Source organism: Vombatus ursinus, unplaced genomic scaffold (assembly GCF_900497805.2).
Source record: "Vombatus ursinus unplaced genomic scaffold, bare-nosed wombat genome assembly UNPS02014909.1, whole genome shotgun sequence".
NCBI classification, from domain to species: Eukaryota; Metazoa; Chordata; class Mammalia; order Diprotodontia; family Vombatidae; genus Vombatus; species Vombatus ursinus.
The window spans coordinates 17,292,080-17,299,420 of NW_020954687.1; the positions used below are offsets into that span (position 1 = coordinate 17,292,080).

General features: G+C 41.8%; 2 pseudogenes; one reads left to right on the top strand and one right to left on the bottom strand.

The window, feature by feature from the left end:
- Window positions 1-1,035: 1,035 nt before the first annotated feature.
- On the bottom strand, window positions 1,036-3,852 carry LOC114029080 (annotated as a pseudogene).
- A 1,819-nt stretch (window positions 3,853-5,671) lies between these two features.
- Window positions 5,672-7,046, top strand: LOC114029041 (annotated as a pseudogene).
- Window positions 7,047-7,341: the final 295 nt, after the last annotated feature.

Consider the following 7,341-nt stretch of genomic DNA (forward strand, 5'->3'; position numbering starts at 1 on the left):
AAAGAACTGCTATAAATATTTTCGTACATGTAGGTCCTTTCTTCCTTTTTGTGATCTCTTCTGGATACAGAGCTAGTAGTGGCATTGCCAGATCAAAGAGTAGGCACAGCTTGTTTGCCCTTTGGGTATAGTTCCAAATTGTGCTCCAGAATGGTTGGATCAGATCACAACTCTACCAACTATGTACTAGCGTCCCACTTTTCCCACATCTTCATCAACATTTGTCATTTTCCTTTTCTGTCACATTAGCAAATCTGGTAGGTATGAGGTGGTACCTCAGAGTTGTTTTAATTTGCATTCCTCTAATCAATAGTGATTTAAAGCATTTTTTCATATGACTATAGATGGCTTTAATTTCTTCATCTGAGAACTGTCTGTTCATATCCTTTGACCATTTCTCAATTGGATAATGCCTTGTATTCTTAAAAATTGGACTCAATTCTCTATATATTTGAGAAATGAGGCCTTTATCAGAAACACTGGTTTTAAAAAATTGTTTCCCAGCTTTCTGCTTTCCTTCTAATCTTGGTTGCATTGGTTTTATTTGTAGCTTACAATTTTCTGGTATAACCTTTGAGAAACTACCATCACTGCTATACTCTGGTAAGGCATTGGGATAGGGTTTTATTGGAGAAATACAAAGTACACTAAAAATAATTTCAAGGAGGAGTAGCACTAATAACTGTGCAGATGACTGAAAAACTTCTTGTGGGAGACAGCACTTGAGCTGTTCCTTGAAACTAGATCAAGTTTACAAAAGTAATCATCTTGATTTTCTCTGGTTAGATGTTGCAGTTATTTAAAGTGGTACTAGTCGTGAGATAATAAAAAGCTGTCATAGTCAAGGCTTGATTGTCCATTGTAAGTTTTACCGATAACCAAATAATAGTAAACCTCTTTATTTTTTTTTGTGAGATGTACATTTTATTCAAACGTTTAAATATTCAGACAGTACACAGCTTTTCTAATGAAAGTTCTTGTGTAGTTTCTTCAGACAAATGAAACTGAAGGAATATGGCAAATGAAGGTGACTCCTCATGAGTGCTCTTCAGCCAGTTTTTCAGCTTTTGTCATAGCTTCTTCAAAAGGTCCGATCATATAGAAGGCCTGCTCAGGGAGATGGTCATACTGACCTGCCAAGATTTGCTGGAATCCCTTAATGGTTTCTTTCAGGGGCACCAACTTCCCCATATGTCCTGTGAAAACCTCAGCAACCTGGAACAGCTGTGACAAGAAACACTAGATTTTCTGGTCCCAAGACACTGTCAACTTGTCTTCTTCAGACAACCCATCCATACCAAGGATAGCAATGATGTCCTGGAGGGACTTAGAGTCCTGCAGAATCTTTTGCACACCTCAGGCAACATCATAGTGCTCACTGCCAACAATGTTGGGGTCCATGATCCAGGAAGTGGAGTCCAGAGGGTCCACTGCAAGGTAAATGCCCAGCTCAGCAATGGCCCAAGACTGCACAGTGGTAGCATTCAAGTGGACAAAGGTGGTGGCAGGAGCAGGATCAGTCAAGTCATAAGCAGGCACACACATGGCTTGCACAGAAGTGACAGAACCCTTCTTGGTTGTGGTAATTCTTTCCTGCATGGTGCCCATTATTAGTGCCCACGGTGAGCTGGTATCCCATAGTAGAGGGGACTCTGCCTAGTAAAGCAGACACCTTTGAGCCAGCCTGAGTGAATCAGAAGACATTATCAATGAAAAGCAAATGAGGAAACAGAAGGACCTAGAAATTAAATGAGCTGCCCAGGGTTACCCATCTAGAAAGTGCAATGCTGGGGTTCAAAGAAAAGTCTTGTAAATCTCAATTAAATGTTGTTTCTTTGTGTTGTTTCTGTTTCATGACATCTGTCTTAGGTGTGTGTTCTGGGGGGAATCAAGCTAAATTGTTCACCTTCTCCAATCTTTTTTGAAAAGGTTTATGATTCTGTATTGCCAGTAAATATAAAATCAAAGAGAAAAAAAATATAATGAATTAATTGTCAGTGTTCTTTTAAAAAATCTTGCTCTAACAAATGCTTTTTTTTTTTCAAACTCCTTGCTTTTCGGGGCAAAAGCACTGTTGTGCATAACATTTGAAGTTTCTTTTAGCTTATTTTTTTTTCTGTTCTGTATATATTATAGCATTAGCAGAATAAAGAGAAGATTCCTCTATTTTCATTGAAATGCACTGATGAAGGAATTGGCGCCATATATTAAGTGTCACCAAAGATATTTCCTTTTTAGTTCAGAGGCAAAGTGTTACTAGCTGGAGGGGATGACTTGCTAGATTAAACATTAGCTTTCGAACACATAGGCTGCTTGCAGCTAAGGTTTAAATTTCAGCAATATCCACTCAGTATTTTATTCTTCCAGGCACAGAAGTACATTTCCTTGAAAGTGAAGAGAGAATCTTTGGAATGATTTTTTTTTTTTTAACTTCAAGTGTGTTCTTTCCTAATCTGCATTAACAATCCTTTCCACACTCTGCATCTTACATAAATGACAACTTGTCCTTAAACAAGAATTTTCTCATGTATGTGAATGTATGTGTGTATATGGAGATGTGTGTGTGTGTATGTGTGTGTAGATTTATCTATCCATCTATCTATCTGCACATAGAGAGATGGAATAAGCATTCATATATTGGTTACAATGTACCACGTACTAGGCTAAGTGCTTTTTATAAATATTGTCTCATTTAATTCTCACAACAACCTTGGGAGGTAAGTGCTATTATTATCCTCATTTTACAATTGAAGAAACTGAGGCAAATAGTGGTTAAGTGACTTATCCAGGGTCACAGTTTGTAAATATATGAGGCTGGATTTGAACTTCAAATGAAGTGAAATGAAAAAATTATTAATAAATGAATATGATCTAGTTCTTTGTGTTTGCGAAGATGATCACTTCACAACTGTTTCCCAAAAAGATTAAAAAAGAGGAAAAGATGATTCACAGAATAGACACTTTAAAAAAATAAGAAAAAAAACTCTTTTTAAGTTTTCTCAAGGACATAGTAGAGAACCAATGTTAAGAACGCCTTGCTTTTAACCAAAGTGTATATGAGTTTTTTTGTTTTATAGTAAAGTCCTTCCATAATTCTTCTAAAGACACTCATTTTAATTAAGGGTAATTTTTCGGTAATGGTATTTCAATAGCTTTTTTTTGTGATCACTCCTTGAAGGGAAAAAAGGGAAATCATGACTAAAGGGCATCACTACATTATGAAAAAAAAAGGCCTACTTGGATAAATGTTATAGTGGTGATTATCCTTAGCAGACACATTTTAAAGGTTATCACTCTCATTGCTTCCCTTAGACATATGATTCCATTGTAAAAGTAGTAGCTCTGTTCTCATCAGACAACCAGACAGAATGTGAAGTCTAATGCAGCAGAAGGGAAAAAGAAAAGACAAAACATTGTTCAACTCTAGCATAAGCCTGGGGCTGGACTGCTTCCATAGTTGTACCATTTACTTTATCAAATCTAGACAGGGCTTAAGAAGGTAAGTGAATGTTTACAGTGCTTCTAGATCCATTATTACTATGCCAAAATGAAACCATAATGATTGGATTGGACTTTAATCCCAAAAGGACATTTAGAAGTCATGATCCTACACATGCAACTCATCTATGAAACTTAAAGCTTGCCTGTTTTGACTTGCCTCTATTTCTATAACTAAAATGCATACTTTCTTTTCCTATAACATTAGTTTTATTCCCCCCCCCATTTGTGATTTAACTTGTATAATGAGTACCTTACAGGGAAATTCCCTCCACCGATGTATCATTCAGGAACATCATACTAGAGAATTGCCTGGCACATTGAAAACTTATTTGCCACCATCACCTGGCTCATAGGTAGTGAAAGCAGAACTACCCAGGTCTTAGTGATTTCAAGGTCAATAACTATCCATTAGATCACACATTCTCTCATATTTTACTCATTTTTCCTTCTTTTACATTGATATTGACTATTAATGGATGTTTTGGTGGTAATTATGGGTGCATATGTAGGTAAAAACTCTAGCATTCCCCATCCTTGTTAAGTGTCATATTGACTTTTCCTGCAGTAATTTCTCACTGCTTGTGGTAAGTATATAGCAGAAGCCTACTTTAAATTGTGGCATGGCTATATTTATGAGACAAGACCAGAAAAAAAGGAAGTAGTAGATAATTTACATGTGTTTGGAATATTCTACCAAATCTCTGGACATCCATAGTTATTCAAAGAAAGCTTGAAAGCTGGAATATGTTTATATTTTGAATTTCCATTAAAATTTCATACTAAGGTCTTAAATACCTTGAATCCTAGAGAAACACAAGGAAGACCCTAATCATTGATCATAGTTTATGAGTTTCAAATGGGGTAATACATGTATAAGAGTGAGATGTTTGATTTTACTCCACCCCATACCACTTAAAGTAAGATGTCTAACCTATCCATATCTCCCACAGCCTTGAGACTGTATATGGAAAAATTGGTCAAACTGTAGTACTGTTTTACAATAATCATATTCAAATAAGCTGAGGTACCTTGGTTACTCCCCAGGGAGCAGCTATAATTTGCCAGCCTAATAAGAACAACAACAGAGCAAGTTGAGCATTAGCACACCCCTGTAAGGAACAAAGAAAAAAGAAATTGAAAGAAGAGGAAGGAAATAACAAGTAGCATCACTAGCTTTCTAAATATTTTAAAGCAGAAGATAGTGGGCTGGGGAAATTCCCATTACCAAAAAATTTCCAAAGAGTTTACTACTACTACTATTACTATTACTACTACTACTACCATTACTACTAATAATAATAACAACAAATAGCTAACATTTATGTATTGCTTACCATGTTCGAGGAACTGTGTTAAGTGCTTTACAGTTTTTATCTCATTTCCTCCTCATAACAAATCTGGGAGGTAGATGCTATTACTATAATACCCATTTTAAAGATGAGAAAACTGAGGCAAACAAAGTTTAAATGACTTTCCCAGGGCCTCACAGCTATTAAGTTCTGAGGTTGATTTTGAAATCAGACTTTGCTAACTCCAGGTTTGATGTTGTATTCCATATATTAAGTAGCTGCCTAATAACTAGATAGAAATACAAATGTGAGGTTTGATAGAGAATCCAACCTCTGTTTAAATGTGAGATTTTTTTTCTTTTTTTTTTTTTTTTACTAACTGCGACCTCAAATAACTTTGAACTTTGTGTTTACAATAAAATCCCTGGAACCCAAACTCAGAATTAGAAAAGGGCCATAGCCATGTTTCTCTGGTCCTAGACTCAAAACAGGTCCTCTCCATTGTTGCTCTCACTCAGAAAATACATCACAGACTTATCTCACCAGCTAAAAGCAAAGCTTCAGTACTATGACCCTGCCCTCTACGAAGATATCATGGACTCAGCCCCACAGACTTACTCTAGGCCTTATTGTTGTCCCCTTGGTCTCAAAACAGGATTAAGGAATCCGGCCCCCTGCATCAGAACAATGGTAAGCCAGCAGCAAAGCTGCTTGCAAGCTTCCAGAGCATTTCCCAGGCCCCGCGCGCCCGAGCCTGCTCTTGCGAGAGCCGAGCCCCAGCGCAAGATGGCGACGACGTGAGCGTGTCCTCGCCGCAGGGTGGGGGGGAGGAAGAAGCGGCAGGAGTCGCAGAAAAAAGGCAGGGGGTGGTCACGGGAGGGATGGAGGAAAGTTCTGGGATGGGCCCTGGGGTCCAGGCATATCCTGCACCATTGCCCTACTCAGACATCTATGGCAGCCCTAGTCACAGCCCAGCAGTCAAACCAGAGAAAGAGCAGCTGTCTCCTGCCTTCTCGGCAGAGAACTGCAAGCACTCTGGCAGAACCAGCACAGGAGGGGGTGTCAACTGCAGCGCCAATGAGGAGCCACGCCTTCCAAAGCGCCGGCCCCCTCTTCTGGGAGACAGTTCCCTTGCTCCAGCTGTGGTTGCCGCCCGGCCTTCCCCAGCCCCCAGCAGGTGCTGAGCACCTGCACAGTCACTTGCAACCCACACAGTGCATGGAAGGCAAACTGTTCCACTGCTCAACCCCAGGCTGTACAGAGACCTTCCCCGGCATGCAGGAGCTGATGGCCCACACTAAGCTGCCCTACACGCCCAACAGAAACTTCAATCGTGAAAACTGCCTTCTCCGCTTCCGGACTCACCCTTCCCTCTTCAAGCACTTAGACGTCTGCTCCGACCAGTACCACAGCCCGGCCCCACCCCAGCCCCACTGCCCCCAGCTCTGGAGAAAGAGGCTTGAAGCTCAGAGACCAGCCGGCCCCAGCCCCGACATGGTCCCGCTGCCCACGCAGCTGACCCTGCCCCCGGATCCTCGTTCCAGGACCCCATTCCCGTTGCTGGAGGCCTCATTTTACGCCTTTGCTGCACTGCCTTCATACTATGTCAAGCCTCAGGCCCCGTACCTGCACCCTTCCTACCCCACCTGGGTCCCTCTCCCTATGGGCTGGCCTCTGGCCCTGGTCTCCAGCGCCTCCGTCCCTTCCTGCTTGCCCAGGCCCAGAGTCTCCCTAGCTCTGGCCCTGGCTACAGCTCCAACACTAACGCAGCTGTCTTAAAAAAAAAGAAAAAAAAAAAATCAGGGTTCCAGCGGTAGCCCACCGAGGCCCCCTGGGAGCTCTGAGGGACGTACAGGTCATTCTACTAGCCGAACTGTGTGGGAGCACAGCAGGGGCCACTACACCTGCATGCAGTGCCCCTTCTCCACGGCTTCCAGACTCACCATGACCCCTCATTTGAAGGACCATAGCAAAACTCCACCCCCAGCCCCACCACCGTAGCCACCATCACCCTCCACTCGCCCTCAACTGGAGGCCCAGGGGAGCACAATCTGGTCACTGGAACCCACTCCTCGATCATCTAGTGGTCCTCCTTTCCTCACCACTTAGTCACCCTGGGCCCAGGGCCCCCCAGCCTGAGGGGAGGACTGGGATTTCTAAGGCTGGGAAACCAACTCTTCTGCCTCTCCAAGTAGTTTGAAGCCACCTTGTGATGTGGAGTCATTCACTCCTAGGCAGACCTTGCAGGTGGCCTGACTTAACTCCCCTTCCACAATGGCTATAGAGATGGACCACTCTCTCTCCTCTCCTCTCCGGGCCCTGGTGACTGCCAGGGTTGGGGAGGTAGAAGACTATTTTATAATTAACTTAATGTTGCTTTGGAACTCTGTGGATCATCGAGTTCAGTTGTCCTGGCTTGGCCCAGGATCAGCTGGGGGTAGAGATAATAAAACAACTGTATAGGGAAAAGAAAAAGAAAAAGAAAGAAAGAAAATGTGGAGTTCAGTTCAAGGACAAGTATACCACAAAGACAAGCATGCAAACCAGAATG